Source organism: Pan troglodytes, chromosome 21, assembly GCF_028858775.2.
Source record: "Pan troglodytes isolate AG18354 chromosome 21, NHGRI_mPanTro3-v2.0_pri, whole genome shotgun sequence".
Lineage (NCBI taxonomy): Eukaryota > Metazoa > Chordata > Mammalia > Primates > Hominidae > Pan > Pan troglodytes.
In genome coordinates this window covers 44,675,612-44,693,320 of record NC_072419.2, presented here as the reverse complement: position 1 = coordinate 44,693,320, position 17,709 = coordinate 44,675,612, and the positions used below count along the sequence as shown (strand labels likewise).

Here is a 17,709-nt window from a genome sequence, read left to right as displayed (position 1 = left end):
TTCCCCCACTGCGTGGCAATCTCGCCTCTTCCCTTGTTTTTCAGTACTCCATCACTGTTGCCTCCTATAGAACAAACTAAAAAGGGCGTAAGGGACCCCCAGGTTGCAGGATTGAGGTAGTGGGTCAAGAAGAGCATGAGAGAGAGAGAAAGTGAACGAGAGATTAAAGAAGGGAGTGTAGTGTAGACACTTGTCCTATTAGCTGACAGGAACCTGCTTAGCTATGAGAGGGGTCAGTTTGCTAAGGAAAGACAGGTCTACCAATTCAAGGCACCAACCAGTGTAAAACTTCACTAAAAATAGTGGACTCAGAAAAGGGGAGAACTTTGGCCCCCTTTCTTTGGTGGGGGAAATGTGGTCATTTCTCACTAAAGGACAAAGGCCACAGTTGGATAAAACTGGCCAGAGAGGGGTTGCAGCAGGTGGGGGGATCTTCAAGAGAGCAAACCAGAGGTGTCAGGTGGTTCTTGGGTAGGAATAAGGAGGAGGGCAATGCAGAAATAAGGCCCTCGCCAGAGATGGCTGGCAGAGCGGACTCTTCAGCCAAGAATGTCTCCTGCTGGCAGAGGTCATCAGAGATGCCTGACAGCCTGGTTTCCCTGAACCCTAGTCACAGTTCTTTCTTTTTTTTTTTTTTCTTTTGAGACACGAGTCTCACTCTGTTGCCTAGGCTGGAGTGCAGTGGCGTAATCTTGGCTCACTGCAACCCCCACCTCCCGGGTTCAAATGATTCTCCTGCGTCAGCCTCCTGAGTAGCTGGGAATATAGGTGCCTGCCACCATGCCTAATTTTTGTATTTTTAGTAGAGATGGGGTTTCACCATGTTGGCCAGGCTGGTCTCGAACTCCTGACCTCAAGTGATTCACCCGCCTCAGCCTCCCAAAGTGCTGGGATTACAGGCGTGAGCCACCATGCCCGGCTTAGTCACAGTGATTTCTATTTCAACTGAAGGAGTGGGACCAACTGACTCCCAACTTTCTACCATAGCCTTTGGGAGCATTCTTGTGTGAAATTTACCTGAAAAATGAGGACAGAGCAACATATGGAGGTGGGGACACACATACAATGCACACGTAAGCACATCACTGCGATCACTGCTACCAAAGAGAATCCCCAAAGACCAAATCTATCTCATGGTAACAGAAGCCCCAGTGGCTGACACTGCCTGCCACACCCCCAGAGCTCTCCAAGTGCAGCTGTTCCTCATACACTCCACTCTCTCCTCTGCTCAAAACCAACTCCTACATTCACCTGCAATCCACCACCTGAGCTCAAGGCACTCTTGCATTCTTCAAGGACTCCAGCCCCTACCTCCATCCCTAAGTTATCCCATCATAGTCTTCTCTCCCAAAGCCTTGGCTCAAATGTTTCCCCCGCCAACTTAATCCTAAGAGTTCCCCTTCTCTCCTAAGCCTGAACCCCCCCACCCCTAGATGCACTTGGGATTATTGTTCAACCCCAGTCCAAATCCCACGTCCCATCTCACATTCCCTAGGTCAAGCCTTGGGTATGTGTCAAGGGGAAAGTCTTAATGAGTGAGAACCAGAAGACCTGCCCTTGTGACCCACTATCTACACCCAGTCTTGCTGGCACACGGAGATACTGATTAAAAAAAAACCAAACACACAAAAATGAAAGAACAAGCAGCAGGGCATGTTTCAAGATTTATTGAGTGGGTGAGAGGACAATGGTCCATAGCACAGAAAAAGTCAACAGGAACAAATTCTTGGTTTTCAGAAGTCACACCAGGAGGAGGCGGGAGGACACGGAGGATGGCCACTGGATGGCCTGGCCTAGATGGAAGAAAACCTGTCTTCCTGGGCCATGGCACTCTGTGGCACTGGCAGGGCAGAGCCAGCTGAAGGGTCTTCAACTCCGGATCCCAAGTCCCCAGAGCCACAGGGCTTTTCCTCTGCCCACCCACGCTGAGGGAAAAGTCAAATAATGTTGTGCTGAGACAATAGGGGCAAGAAGGTCCGGCCATGAGTCACAGGGTGACATCACTCGTCACTCTTGGTCTGTGATCAAGCCCCAAACAATCTAAAAGAGAAGACAAATGAAGCCAGCGACCTGGAATTTCCACCTTGGAAACACAGGCCAACTTAACCTCTTGGCATTCACTTACCATGAGGAGGCCCCTCCAGGGGAGCTGGGACCCCAGGTCATTGTCCTGAGAGGCTCAGTGCCTGCACCTCTTGGGGTTTCCTCTAACAATTTCCAGACCCAAGGCGGCATCCCTGGAGTGAGGAGGGGCCACAGAGCAGAAGGCTGCAAGTACTTGGTCTCCAGTGTTCTGTCGTCTTTCTTCAAGCTGATGTCAATGGGAATGCCCCCAGTTAATCAATCGGGTATGAGTTGCCAGTTTCTTTCATACCAAACTCATCTCAAAAAGGAATCTCAATGCTCCCAAAGAATATCAAAATAAAAACTTAAGAGTCCAGCAAAACTGTCTTAAGAGTCTTAACAGGCAACCGAGCAGATGTGCAACTGGCAGAAAGACAGCTCAAGAGACCTCTCAGGGCCCCTCCCATAGATGTCCCACCTCGCCGTGCTGGGAGCCAAGGACCACCCCAGCAGCCATCCCTCCATGCTGTCATTACTTGCCTACACATCTGTCTCCCTGGTGGGACTAGACACTCTTGCTCATCCCAGACTCAAAGACCTTCTCATGCTGCTATCCCTCCCTGGAATACCTTTCTACTGCCCATCACATCCCAATCCTTGAAAGACCTTCTCATGTTGCTACCCCTCCCTGGAATACCTTTCTACTGCCCATCACATCCCACTCCTTGAAAGACCTGCCCAGGCCCACCACCTCCAAAAGGCTGCTTCTCTTTGAAAATCTTAAGTCAGTGACTGTATGCCACCCATCATCACACTTATTCATTAAAAATAATTCACACAGGCTTTTTCCACCATCTAGTACTCAAACCTTGACACTGAAAGAGACTGCTCTCTGATAACAGGAGGCTAAGCTGAAAAAAGCCATACTAAAGTGTCTCCCATCACTCACTCACATAACATCCTGCAATGCTCCTGAGACCAGAAGGTGCTGGCAGGAGAGAAGGAGTGTGTGAAAGCGCCAGCATTTGAAAGGGACAGGTGTGAACCCTCCAAACACGGGAAACGGCTTTCAGCAATTCCTCTCCCTGCGTTATTGATGACCAGAGCACAGGCAGCCCGTGATCATTTTTGAATGCAGGTGTATACAAGGGCAGAGAGAGATCCATGAGGAGAAACAGATGCCAGCAGCTTGTGGACTAGGTCCAGTCCAGGAAAATGATCCAGCCCAGCACAGGATCCCAAAAGTGGCCCTGCTTTCCTGTAAAACTTCCTTGCCAGGAGGAATCACAGAGAAGTCACATGGGGCAAAAACAATCGGAAAATATTGGTTGGTAATGATAGGAATCATGCGGTCTCAAGTACCACAAAAGTCACCTCTATCAGAACATTATTTTCCAAATGAAGAAAATTAGGTTCTGAATCAGTCCTTGACTGGGATAGTGGCAGAAGGGGATTCAAAGCCAGGGGACCAGAGTCTCTGAAGCCTAGGTCCACTCATTTTCCATTACAACATCCTGCTGCTGGGAGAAAGGGCAGAGACCTCTTATTACCAAAGTGGGACTCTGGAGGTTTCCCCCCAGCAGCAAGCCCTGAAGGCACAGGAAAGGCCAGAGGTGATCTGGGTTGGCTGGGTGGACAGCGGATCTGGGGACCCACAGTGCCATTCTCATCTCACCTCTCAGCTCCCCTACACCAACCCCAAAGCCCCTGGGAACATGTACAGAACTGTACTAGATGCAAGGAACCAACATTCCAGAGAATGAACCAGAGATCTTACCTCAAGGACACTGAGGTCTAGCATGTTCTCGACATGACAACTCCCATGCCTCTGCACACAGTGGACTATCTGCAACAGATAAGATGCCATGAGTGAGCACCCAGCTTGTCCCTGCTCGCAGGAGGGATGGCAGGCAACAGGAAAGGGCTTAGCACAGTAGTTACCAGACAGTAAACACTCCTAAGCAAACACACTATTTCCTCATAAAAGAGAAAATAGTTAACTCTACAGAGGAAGACAGCGGATGGTCTATGGCAGGGTGAGGGTGGCCAACACTGATCAATGTGTAGTTAATCAGCAAAAGATTGAAAGGAGATCAAAACCAGGTTTACAGCAGTGTGCCATGGCTGAGTGGCAGTGACTCTGCTGGTCATCAAGGGGAATTTAAGCAACACACACAGCCTGGTTCCCAACAGCAGGGAGCAGGAAGTGAAAGCTCTAATCATGACATAACACACACGGCAGCCCCCAATCCCCTGGAGGCCCCAGGTGTGTGCAGCTTTGAGAAGCAGGAGTGTAGGAAAGCTCCTGGGACAGGAGGGTGAAGATGTGGACCCTCCAAACACAGCAACCTTTCCCGCATTTCCTCTGCCTGCACTACCAATGACCAGGACACGGGCAGCCCGTGATCACTTACGAATGCAGGCGCAGAAAAGAGCAAAGGGGATCCAGGAACAGATGCCAAAGTGAGCTGCCTGGAGATTGCCAAAGCGCCAAGCCCAAAGGACCTGAGCGCTATCCACTTAATGCAGTACAAAGATCTCATCTGCCCCCATCAAGAAAGTCACAGAAGACCAATATTTGGTTTAAAAAAAAAAAAAGGCTTAAATTGTTCATTCATCCCATAAATATTGAGTATCTACAAGTAGCCAGACATCATGGGTTCAAAAGCAAGAAAAACGTGCAAGATCTCCCCACTTACAGAGCTTTCGCAGTTTCCCTACATTACAGAAAGTCAAGCTCAGGAGAATGAAAGAACTTAGCCAGGCTCTCCTCTGCACCCGGCTTTGCCATACAGTTCTCGGAATTCATGACCATGCCCTCCGCTGGGGTCCCCCAGAAGGGAATTTGAAGGGTCCCCCAAAGTGCTCATGACCAGCACCACTTACCCAGGGACATCCTCACACCGCGGACAGTGGGAGCCCCTCAGGGAGTGCAGATCAGGGTGCTGCAGGAAAAATAGGGGCGCTGGCTGGTGCGGAACCAGCAAAGCCATCCAAGGGAGAGCTGTCATCTGTCTCCAGGATAGCCGCACAGCCCACGAGGCCTAGGCAGGGAAAAGCGTAGGGAAGGGGCTTAGTACAAGGTCCTGGCAAAGGAGTCTGGAATTCGCCCCTCTGGGGCCCTGGGAGCGTCCTCCATTTAAACCTCAGCCAACTGGTCTGTAAAATGGAGGTTTTACAGCTACTTTTTAAAGGTTATTGAGGAGAAAATGAGTTCACGGTTCCAAGGACGTGGCACAATGACCGACACTTTGTAGGCAACCGAAAAGCAGCTTTGGGGGCTTCCAAAGTCAGGAGTCGGAGATCGGGGTCGGGGGAGTAAAAGTCGCGAGGTCTCTAGCCCCCCTCAGCCCGCGTGCAAGGCCCCGGGCACAGCGTTGCCAAGCCGTTTCTCAAGGGGGCACTAAGCCTCCCCGCAGAGAGGTTGTGCCGACCTGGGGGGGTTTGACGTCCGCATGGGGTCGGCTTAGCCCAGCGAAGGCCGAGGGCGCGGCTCACCCGCCAGTCTCTTTCCCGAGGACACGCGAAACCCGAGGGGCCCACCCCGGCGGAGGGGACGGACCACTGCACCAGCGGCTGGGCCTGACGTCCAGCCGGCTCTTCCCACTCCCCTCGGGGCCTCAGTTTCCCCTTTTGTCGGGGAGGAGGTACACAGCACCGGCCTTGGGAGGCCACCAGGGGTTCTTGGGAAGACCACTCCTCGGGCCCTGCCCCTCATTGACTCATCCGGAGCGCCAGGACGGATGGCGGCGGGTACAGGGGTAACCGCGCGGAGGAGGCTGAGGGGCAGGCCGCAGCCACAAGACGCTCTCTCCGGTGCTCAGCGCCCGCGGAAATACGGCTGGGGGCGCGGCTGCAGCCTAGAGCGGCGCTTCCGCCGGGCCCCTGCCCAAGCAGACGTGCCTGCAGCGCCCCCTGGGAGGACGGAGCTACAATTCTGTCCCTCCACTAACGCCCTTTATCCAAGCGTTCATCTAATGGAGCATCCCTTCATGAGTTCACTCACCCATCCATTTACCCAGAAAATATTTGTGAAACATCAGCTTCCATTTGAGGACACAGTGAGAAGACAGCCATCAGTCTATAAACCAGGAAGTGGGCCCTCACCGCTTCCTAGTTTACCAAATCTACTGGTGCCTTTGATCTTGGACTTTTAGCCTCCAGAACTGTGAGAAATAAATTTCTGTTGTTTATAAGCCACCCAGTTCATGATGGCACTTTGTTATGGCAGCCCAGACAGGGGTCGGCTGGCAAATAGGTCAGCTTGGACCATGGCCAGCTTGGTGTCCACACACCCTCCTCTCCAAGCAAAAAAATAGAAAAAAATCCACTTCAAACATGCATCCCTTCTAGCATTGGCAAGAGTGTGTCTGCAGTCTTGTTTTGTTTTTGACGTCAGCATACAAATAAAGGGTCAGCCATTGAGAATAGACTTTTCTTTTAATGCTGTAACAAAGGCTGTCACAACATACTTAAGAGCTCAACATACTGCCCTGTTTGCTGAAATCACGTACTACGTAGGCCAGTGTCCCAGATGAGAAAGTCAACGTGGATAAGCAAAATGCCCACAAGGCTGTATGCAACAGCCAAACCCTCAATGGAATTTCTTAATAACTGGCCATTTAGGACAAGTTAAGGAAAAGACTTGGGCTTTTAGATAGAATGTGTTGGTGATAGAAACCTAACTTACGCTTTAAAAATAAAATACATTATTGGAAAACTTATATAATCAAGCGAAGGGAAGGGCAGAGGTCAAGCTGGGCCTCCAAGACAACGAACACCAGAACTGGAATTCCATCCCTGTCCTGCAACTCTGCCTCTCTCTCTGGGTGGACTTCTGACTTCACACTTGCTCTGATTTTTTGCTTATAGTGAGGGACATATGCCACGTTTACCCAGGGGAACATCTCCATCCTGCTTCCATTGAGGGTAGGCAGGACTGCCACATACGGTTGTGCAGGTCGTGTACTGCACAACTCATGGGAGCACCATACACATCATAGCCTATGGTTGAGAAGCAGAGATGCCAGGGATGATTGGGCAATCTGATGACACAGAAAACACTTGACTTAAAAGAGAGAAGGTGTTTTCCCTAGCATGTTCTTCCCTGGTGTAGCAGAGTCACCCTCTGTCATACCATCTAATCCTTAAATGATGGTCCTTCTAATAAAGTCCCTTGAAAATATCTCTGAATGGCAACACTTTTGAGGAATTTTTTCTCCACGCTACTTGAGATCAAGCAGAAGACTTTAATTAAACCTGTGACAGTGAAACCTGTGCGCAGTCATTAGAAAAAAAGGTTTGCAAGCAGTAGTGGGGCTTTCTGAGAAATGCTATTCTGAATTCCACAAACTTTTTTTTTTTTTTTTTTTTGAGACAGAGTCTTGCTCTGTCACCCAGGCTGGAGTGCAGTGGCGTGATCTCAGCTCACTGCAACCTCTGCCTCCCGGGTTCAAGGGATTCTCCTGCCTCAGCCTCCTGAGTAGCTGGGATTACAGGCGCACATCACCACAGCCTGACTAATTTTTGTATTTTTAGTAGATTGCACCATATTGGCCAGGCTGGTCTCAAACTCCCAACCTCAGGTGATCTGCCTGACATCGGCCTCCCATGTGCTGGGATTACAGGTGTGAGCCACCGTGCCCGGCCTGATTTTTACAACCTTTCACACTCAAGCTCTCAATTCTCAAAATTACCTTCTGGGCCAAGGATAGGCACTTCCACCATCTCTGGAGCTCTGGGAGGAGTCACCCATCTCTGAGGTCCCTCATCTAATTTGTCTTGAGTGTGGGTTAGGACTTGTTGAGGCTGCACACCCCTCAGGGTGTCTGTGCTTTGCTTGTTCATGGGATCCTTGACTGAGTCCCCACTCCTTCCTGAGTAAGCTCACCCGGCAGGCCCTATCCAGCATGGCAGTGTATGTGGTAGGGGTTGGAGGGTGGGCTGCAACAGAGGTAAAGGAAGGAGGAGCAGGTGTCAGGGAGCCTGCAGGTGGTCGCATCCAGCTGTCACCATTGATAAAGATACAACTGATTTCCATCTGCCCAGCTCTCGTGTCCACTTCTCCCCATTGGTGGGGTCAGAAGGCATTCACAAGGCAGAAGCACTACTCCTGCCCTTCAAGGGCACTGAGGCCAAGACTTTCCAACTGAAGTCTGCCATTTTTTTTTTTTTTGAAACAGGGTCTTGCTCTGTTATCCAGCTTGCAGTGCAGTGGTGCAATTATGGCTCACTGCAGCCTTGACCTCCTAGGCTCAAGCGATCCTCCTGTCTCAGCCTCCTGAGTAGCTGGGACTACAGGTGCATGCCACCAGGCCCCGCTAATTAAAAAAAAAATTTTTGTAGAGATGGGGTCATACTATGTTGTCCAGGCTGGTCTTCAACTCCTGGTCTCAAACGATCCTCTTGCCTTGGTCTCATATTCAGTCCATAACATCCTCCAAGGGTTTTTGAGATGTTGTTCCACAACACTGACATACATTTCCTATTGATGTACTTTCATGCTGGGATTACAGGCATGAGCCACCAGGCCTGGCCCTATGCTCATTTTCTGCTTTTGTTATTTCATTAATTTATTTGTTTTGTTTTGTTTTTTGAGTCAAAGTCTCGCTCTGTCACCCAGGCTGGAGTGCAGTGGTGTGATCTCAGCTCACTGCAACCTCCGTCTCCCGAGTTCAAGCAATTCTCCTGCCTCAGCCTTCCGATTAGCTGGGATTACAGGCACACGCCACTACACCCAGATAATTTTTGTATTTTTAGTAGAGACAGGGTTTCACCCTGTTGGCCAGACTGGTCTTGAACTCCTAACCTCAAATGATCCACCTGCCTCAGCCTCCCAAAGTGCTGAGATTGTAGGTGTGAGCCACCATGCCTGGCCCTAATTTTATTTTATTTGAATCAGTTAAGTTGTCCTGCTTTTTTCTTTTTTTTCTTTTTCTTTCTTTCTTTTTTTTTTTTTTTGAGATGGAGTCTTGCTCTGTTGACCAGGCTAAAGTTCAGTAGCGCGCTCACTGCAACCTCCACCTCCTGGGTTCAAGCGATTCTCCTGCCTCAGCCTCCCAAGTAGCTGGGATGAGAGGCACCCACCACCATGCCTGGCTAATTTTTGTATTTTTAGTAGAGACGGGGTTTCACCATCTTGGCCAGTCTAGTCTCAAACTCCTGACCTCAAGTGATCCACCTGCCTCAGCCTCCCAAAGTGCTGGGATTACAGGCATGAGCCACCACGCCCAGTCTTTTTTCATTTTTTTAAGCCCTCAGATCCAAGAGCAGACTGGGACACAAGTAATTTTTCTTACATTTCAGAATTAAGTGAGCCCTCTCCTGTTGCCACAATGAGCATTTCCCTTTCTTCTTTTGCATCAACATTTAAAGATCATCTATTACAGGCCATGCAATGAGATGGGGGGATACCGCCCCCTCCGGTTCCTAACTTATCCACATACCAGCACAGGTGTCCACTTCCCATCCCTTCCTCCTCTTCAGCTTCAGAGTCTTCCTCTTTCTCCCCCTGACCCTTAAGAGCCTTCCCATTGCAACTTTAAAGGACTCCTATTTGAGTACTTCAAAAATCCACCAAGAGCCAGATGCATTGGTGTGCACCTGTAGTCCCAGCTACCGGGGAGGCTAAGGCAGAAGGGTCCCCTGAGGCCAGAGAAGCATAGCAAGACCTTGTCTCCAAAAAAAGAAAAACCCACCAAGGTCCAAGCACGATGACTCACACTTTCAATCTTAGCACTTTGGGAGGTTGAGGTGGGAGGATCATTTGAGCCCAGGAGTTGGAGACCAGCCTGGACAACATAGTGAGACCTCATCTCTACAAAAAAAATTTTCTTAATTAGCCAGGTGTGATGACATGTGCTTGTAGTCCCAGCTACTTGGGAGGCTGAGGCAGGAGGATCGCTTGAGCCCAGCAGGTTGAGGCTGCAGTGAGCTCTGATCGTGCCACTGCATTCCAGCCTGGGCAACAGAGCAAGACCATGTCTCAAAAAACAAAAACAAACAAAGAGAAAACCACCAAAGCACACCATCTCCAAGAAGCAATCTTTCTTTAAATCCTATCATAATCACAATCTATACTCAATGTTGTATGTATTCATACACTCGATTGTTAATTTCCGTACAGTTCACCTGGCTGGTGAAATGTTACCTCTTCTGTGCAGGGCTCATGCTCTGTGAGCCTCAGCCATCCCTTGAGTAGTTAATCTTGTTCTGGGCAACAAATAGTCCCAGATATACACAGCCTAATTTTTGCCAAGAAGTCAAGCTGAGAAAGGCCAAACAAAATGACAGCCCACAATGCCCCAGAGGCTTGAGAGTGTTCACAGAAGAGAAGTCGAATGTGAGAAAAGCACTAGCATTTCCAAGGATAGAGATGGACCCTCCAAATACAGAAAATGCTTTGCGCATTTCACCGGCCTGTACTATCGATGACGAAGACACAGGCTAGCTGATGATCACTTTCAAATGCAGACACAGAAAGAGAGCACAGCATGAGACAGCGCGGGAGGCAGATGCCAACGGCCAGCATGGGAAAGAGCAGCCCAGTGAGCACAGAGCCCAGCAACGGCGACCCTGTTCTCCAAACCCTGTAAAATTTCCTTGCTGGGGAATTAAAGGGAACACACTTCTGGTAAAAGAGAGGGAAATATCTTGGCTTTGGAAAAGATCAGGATTGTAGTTATAAGAACAATAACAATAACAATAGTAGAAATTCCTTTCTCTCACAGCTTTGTTTTTGGGATGAGTACATTGAGGTTAAGAATAGGGCACAGAGTGGCTGGACGCGGTGGCTCAAGCCTGTAATCCCAGCACTTTGGGAGGCCGAGATGGGTGGGTCACGAGGTCACGAGATCAAGACCATCCTGGCTAACACAGTGAAACCCTGTCTCTACTAAAAATACAAAAACATTAGCCGGGCGTGGTCGTGGGCGCCTGTAATCCCAGCTACTCGGGAGGCTGAGGCAGGAGAATGGCGTGAACCCGGGAGGCGGAGCTTGCAGTGAGCCAAGATTGCACCACTACACTCCAGCCTGGGCGACACAGCGAGATTCTGTCTCAAAAAAAAAAAGAATAGGGCACAGAGCTAGATTGTGGCAGAGGAGATTGGGACCCAAGCGTCTCTGATGCTCCATCATTTTTATTTTATTTTATATTTTGTTTTATTTTTAAATTTAATTTACTTTTATTATTTTCTTTTTTAATTTAATTTACTTTTATTATTCATTTTATTTTATTTTTTGAGACAAAGTCTTGCTCTATTGCCCAGGCTGGAGTGAAGTGACACAATCTCGGCTTGCCATAACCTCCGCCTCCTGGGTTCAAGCAATTCTCATGCCTCAGCTTCCCGAGTAGCTGGAATTACAGGCACCCACCACTACGCTCGGCTAATTTTTCTATTTTAGTAGAGATGGGATTTCACCATGTTTGTCAGGCTGGTCACAAACTCCTGACCTCAAGTGATCTGCCTGCCTTGGCCTCCCCCAGTGCTGGGATTACAGGTGTGAGCCACCTCGCCCAGCCCATCTACCTGTTTTCTATCACAGCACGCTGCTGCCAAGCTCCAAAGATGCCCCCATAGCACCCCCAGAGAGTGCTCATCACCCAAATGGGCTCCTGAAAGACGCAGTAACAGAGGAGCAGTAAGAAGCCGAGGAGGAGAATGGACAGATACAACAAAATCTGCAGCACGGTGGTCACTCTTGGTGTGGAGATGGGTCTGGAGCTCCTGCAGGCCTTGCATGGTCAGTTGCTGACTTCCCACCTAGACTCCGGGCACCAACTCCTTGGAAGACGCTGTCCAGCCAGCCATGATTCCATCTCTTCTGGTGAAGGGGCTCCAGGCCCCAGGGATTTCTCAGCCACTATGAGGTCACAGACTTCCTGTGGTGGAACCTTGTCTTCCCAGCTACAGTCCAATCCTTTGCAACCAGTATGTTGAAAACAGGACTCCTGATATGTCTGCTTAGACTTGCTAAGTGGGAGCGTCTCTCCCCTGCCCCTAGAAAAATATAAGGCAAAAGCCTTAGAATTTCTCTGATCATTCTTAGGTAATAAAAAGTCTTGCAATCACTAAAAATGGAAAACACAGTTTCCATTCAACAATTTTATTTTATTTTATTTTATTATTTTTTAATAATACACCAGTAGGGTCAGGCACGGTGGCTCATGCCTGTAATCCTAGCACTTTGGGAGGCCAAGGCGGGTGGATTACAAGGTCAGGAGTTTGAGACCAGCCTGGCTGATATGGTGAAATCCCATCTCTACTAGAAATACAAAAAAATTAGCCGGGCGTGGTGGTGCATGCCTGTAATCTCAGCTACTCAGGAGGCTGAGGCAGGAGAATTGCTTGAACCTGGGAGTCGGAGGTTGCAGTGAGCCGAGATCGCACCACTGCACTCTAGCCTGGGCGACAGAGCCAGACTCAGTCTCAAAAAAAAAAAAAAAAAAAGGCTAGGCGTGGTGGCTCACGCCTGTAATCCCAGCACTTTGGGAGGCCAAGGTGGGTGGATCACGAGGTCAGGAGTTTGAGACCAGCCTGACCAACATGGTGAAACCCCATCTCTACTAAAAATATAAAAATTAGCCAGGCGTGGTGGCACATGCCTGTAATCCCAGCTACCCGGGAGGCTGAGGCAGGAGAATCACTTGAACCCAGGAGGCGGAGGTTGCAGTAAGCCGAGATCACACCACTGCACTCAAGCCTGGGCGACAGAGCAAGAATCTGCCTCAAAAAAGAATAAAAAAACCCCACCAGGATTAGTTAAGGATCTGCTGAATCCATTCGACAAGTTTAAATGTTCAGTCTAACGCATTACTACGTTTTCAATGATCTTCCATAGGTAAGACTTCTCTCCTCTCCACCAGCTGGGGCTAAGTACGGGATAGGCTGGGGTAGGGACGTGGGGCTTCTCTCTTCATGTATCCAGATATGTTTCTCTTCAACAGGAATTTTCTGTCCACTTACCCACTCTCAATACTTCCAGGATAAAAACAGGTAGAGTAAAGGGTAAGGAGAGGGGAGACGTCTCTTGTCTGTTGCTTTTGTAAGAAGCCCACGCCCTCTCCAAGCTAGGGAGATGTTTAATCCTGATTATTTCTCTTGTGGCCTTCCCTATCAATCCCAGGCTTCTCAGAGGTTGATCTTGTGGCCTTTCTCATGGGCTCTTCAGAGAGACTCCTCCTGTTGCCTGTTGCATCCCTACTGATGTGTGCACAGACCCTCTTCTTGGAATCCCCTCACCCTAGCAGGTTCCCTCATAGATGGGACCTCCTGGGTCCCAGGCAGACATTCATACCACAGATTCTACTCCTACAGAAAGAGACTATGAACCTTTGACTCAGGAGTGGGTTGGGCCCCAGTCACCTGTGCTCCCCAACTTTGAGTGACAAATGTCAAGCTCCCTTGTGACCTGCTAAAGTGCTTCTTAATGAGTTAAGGTGAGATGCACGGGCTCCCTCACTGTCTCTCCCTTTTGGGGGCAGGGGGTGAGACTCACAGCTCTTGCTTTTTCGTAAGAAATATAATTCATCATTCACCTTCTTTTTCATTTCTAATACTGTACCATTACTACCTTCCAATTGGAAGAGAAGATTCAAGAGTCACAAGCAACGATGTTTCGGTTATCTCCTTCCTCAGTTCTGCATTTGGTCCAGCACCTTCTTTGGAAGGCAGCTGCTATTTTATCATGGAAACTTCAAAAACTGCCAATACTCAAATCAATTTTTGCTTATCACAACAGCAATTTTATTGGATTTTCAATTCCTTCCTTCCTTCCTTCATTCCTTCCTTCCTTTCTTTCTTGATGGAGTTTCACTCTTGTCAGTCAGGCTAGAGTGCAATGGTGTGATCTCAGCTCACTGCAACCTCCGCCTCCTGGGATCAAGTGATTCTCGTGCCTCAGCCTCCCGAGTAGCTGGGATTACAGGCACCCACCACCACGCCTGGCTAATTTTTGTATTTTTTAGTAGAGATGGGGTTTCACCATGTTGGCCAGGCTGGTCTCGAACTCCTGACCTTGTCATTTGTCAGCTGAAACTTCCTTTTTTTTGTTTGTTTTTTGAGACGGAGTCTCGCTCTCTCACCCAGGCTGGAGTGCAGTGGTGTCATCTTGGCTCACTGTAAGCTCTGCTTCCCGGGTTCACACCATTCTCCTGCCTCAGCCTCCCGAATAGCTGGGACTACAGGCGCCCGCCACCACGCCCGGCTAATTTAACATCCTGTTCCACTACCGTGGAACAAGCATGAACCACTCCTCTTAGGTGTCCATCCTCCTATAGAAACTGGGGCTGCAGGAATGAACCCGCCAAGGTGCCCTCCTTAGTGTTATGAGAATAAGGAGTGCAAAAGAAAATCTGGAACTACAGAAAATCTGCAGTTCTGCCCGTTCCCAGCTTTCTGAGGGCACCTTGGCCTTAATTGCCAGCCCAGAAGATTCAGCCCAGTGAGGCCTCAATCTGAATACGCAGGAGGCCAAGCCCTTTCAGGCTCATAGGTAGGGCGGCGGAGGTGGGTGTGGGTTGTGGATGCACTCAGCCTACTGTTTGCTGCGTCTCTTCCAGCTCCAAAGGGCTGATGAGAGCCAGATTGCCTTATATCTGTGCTGGGGAGCACAGCAGCAACCAGCCACATGTGACTACAGAGCACTGGAAACGTGGCCAGTCGGAATTGTAATGTACCATAAATGTAAATCACATACCAGATTCCAAAGACCTCATACAAGAAAAAGAATAGTAAATAGCTCATGAATAATTATAAAATATTGATTACATGCTGACATGATAATATTTTGGTTATATTCAGTTAAATAAATTATTAAAATTAATTTTACTTTTACTTTTTATCTTTTTTTTTTTTTTTTTGAGATGGAGTTTCGCTCTTGTTGCCCAGGCTGGAGTGCAATGGCGAGATCTCGTCTCAACGCAACCTCCGCCTCCCGGGTTCAAGCGATTCTCCCGCCTCAGCCTCCCAAGTAGCTGGGATTACAGGCATGCGCCACCATGCCCTACTAATTTTGTATTTTTAGTAGAGGCGGGGTTTCTCCATGTTGGTCAGACTGGTCTGGAACTCCCAGCCTCAGGTGATCCACCTGCCTCAGCCTCCCAAAGTGCTGCGATTACAGGCGTGAGCCACCATGCCCGGCCTTGCGTTATATTTCTATTGGACAATGCTATCTTTCTTCTTCTTTTTCTTTTTTGAGACAGGGTCTCGTTCTGTCAACCTGGAATGCAGTGGTGTGATCTCAGCTTACTGCAGCCTCAACCTCCCAGGCTCAAGTGATTCTCCTGCCTCAGCCTCCTGAGTAGCTGGGACTACAGGACTGCTCCACCACACCGGGCTGACAATGCCATCTTAGACTTTTCAAACACAGCACATTTCCTCTGCTTCATAAAGAATCCCAGAGTCCTTACGGTGACAGAAGCCCTCAGCTTTCTCAGAAATACTACAATATAGCAACTACTAGGCCTTGGATATTTGTTCTGTGCTACGGTCTTGATATAAATCATTCCATTTAATTCTCACAGCAACGCTATGAGCAGGGAAATATGACTGCCTATTTTCCATAACTGGAAACTGAGGTGGGGCGGAGAAGTTAGGTCACTTAGCCAAAGTCACATGGAGAGTAACAGCAAGAGTGGGAGGCAGAAGAGGACACCAGGGCTGTGTGGCCACAAGTGGGCACACCTGACCCCCCTGCCCAGTGTCCTCTCAGCCACAGCATCTGTATTAGTCCATCCTCATACTGTTATAAAGAACTGCCTGAGACTGGGTAATTCATGAAGGAAAGAGGTTTAATTGACTCACAGTTCAGCATGGCTGTGGAGGCCTCAGGAAACTTACAATCATGGCGGAAGTGGAAGCAAACATGTCTTTCTTCACATGGTGGCAGCAAGGAGAAGTATAGAGCAAAAGTGGGTAAAGCCCCTTATAAAACCATCAGGTCTCATGAGAACTCACTCACTATCACAAGAACCGCAGCATGGGGGTAACCACCCCCATGATTCCATTACCTCCCACGACAGGTGGGAATTATGGGAAGTACAGTTCCAGATGAGATTTAGGTGGGGTCACAGCCAAACCATAGCAGCATCCCACAGCCCCTCCCCATCACAGAGACTCCCAGTGTTCTCACAGTCTGGGAATCCCATGGGCCTCTCCCAGGTACAAAATATGGAGCAGATCTCACCTCAGGGACCCCCATTTCCCTCACGATTGCATAGATCAGGACTGGATTTTCTTGTCCTTCTGACCTATTGAGTACCAAGAATCTGACTGGAGCGGGGCGGAGGGTGGGGCGTGGGCTCCTCATTGGGCCCAAAGATGGGCTGCTTGCACTCCAGAACATGGGCAGAGTCAGTAGCAGGGCTGTCTCAGGCCGAAGAGGCACACCCTGCCCAGGGTGCAGGCAGTGCCAATGCTTATGAGGATTTGTGGGCCATGAGTCCCCTCCCAAGATTGCCTCCAGTATGCTGCAGGGAACATGGGACATCTGTCTATAGTCTCTGTCACTGTGCAAATCTGATCAGGTTCCTCAGATGCCAGTCTGGTCAGGTCTCTTCTGCTTCAGAGACTCTTTCCACCCTCCATCCCGTGTACTCTGAGGCTGGAGTTTAGCAAAGCAGTTACCCGCTGTGCATCTCTCTTGGCTCATCTTCTCACGCTCACATTCCAGTCTCAGGCCATGACTCAGTCATCTCGGTCTGACATTGTTCAGAAAAAAAGGAATGGGGCGGGGGTAGAATTCATTCATTCAACTGTGCTAGTCACTGAACTAGGTACTGAGTACAGTGGTGAATCAAAGACAGATGCCTTTGGACCCTTGCAGAAAGAAGTCCAAACTAAGCACAGTCCCCTCATCATAGTAACAGCTCCTATCATGGAAAATTGGCCATTCCTACAGATTAATAATGAATCAGTGACCAAGGAACATCTTCAGAACAAACAGAAAAGCAAAGCAAGTGGGAGAAGATTACTTCTAAACTTCCAGATAGTTTTTGAAAATTATCCCAAGTCCTCCAGAGTCTGGCGTTGAGCCTCCGCTCCGCCAGGGGACGCTGCAGGACTGCTCGCGTCGGTTCCTACCGCTCTAGGCCGCAGCTCGCGCTCTCGTCTGTATTTCCGCCGGCGCGAAACGAGCGTAGCTTCCTTGTCGTGTGGCCTCGGTCCTTCGCCGTCCCTCGCCGTCCTTCGCCATCGCATGCCATCGCACGCCACCGCACCCCATCTCTCGAAATCTGCAGACATCTTGATTTTTCCCACGCTGTCTGTCAGGTCTCCGCCGCCACTCGACGCCAGGGCGCCGGGTGAGTCCACAGCAGGGCGCATGGTCTGCTCCACTCTCACCATCGGGGGAAACTGAGGCCCCGGGGAAGGCGGCCAGAGAGGTCAGGCCCGGTCCTTGGTGCAGTGTCTCGTCCTCTTTGCCGGAGTGAGCCCCCCAGGATTCGCGTATCCTCGGGAAAGACACTGGCGGGTGAGCCGCGCCCTTGGCCGCGGCTGTGCTGAGCCGGCCACGTGCGGTCGTCAGACCCCCTGTCCGCGCAGCTACTCTGCGGGGAGGCTTAGTGCCCCTGGATGGCGGGAAACAGGGCTCGGCGACTTTAGCTGCCCGCCCCCGACTCCTGGCATTGGAAGCCTCCAAAGCC

At 49.7% G+C, this 17,709-nt stretch overlaps 3 non-coding genes across 3 annotated transcripts; all 3 read right to left on the bottom strand.

The window, feature by feature from the left end:
- Window positions 1-3,070: 3,070 nt before the first annotated feature.
- LOC112206562 (small nucleolar RNA SNORA71) lies at window positions 3,071-3,204 on the bottom strand. Its single transcript, XR_002940981.1, has one exon. It is a non-coding gene; the product is annotated as a small nucleolar RNA SNORA71 (small nucleolar RNA).
- A 1,152-nt stretch (window positions 3,205-4,356) lies between these two features.
- LOC112206564 (small nucleolar RNA SNORA71) lies at window positions 4,357-4,488 on the bottom strand. Its single transcript, XR_002940983.2, has one exon. It is a non-coding gene; the product is annotated as a small nucleolar RNA SNORA71 (small nucleolar RNA).
- A 5,916-nt stretch (window positions 4,489-10,404) lies between these two features.
- On the bottom strand, window positions 10,405-10,538 carry LOC112206566 (small nucleolar RNA SNORA71). The gene has a single exon (XR_002940985.1). It is a non-coding gene; the product is annotated as a small nucleolar RNA SNORA71 (small nucleolar RNA).
- Between the last annotated feature and the right edge of the window lie 7,171 nt (window positions 10,539-17,709).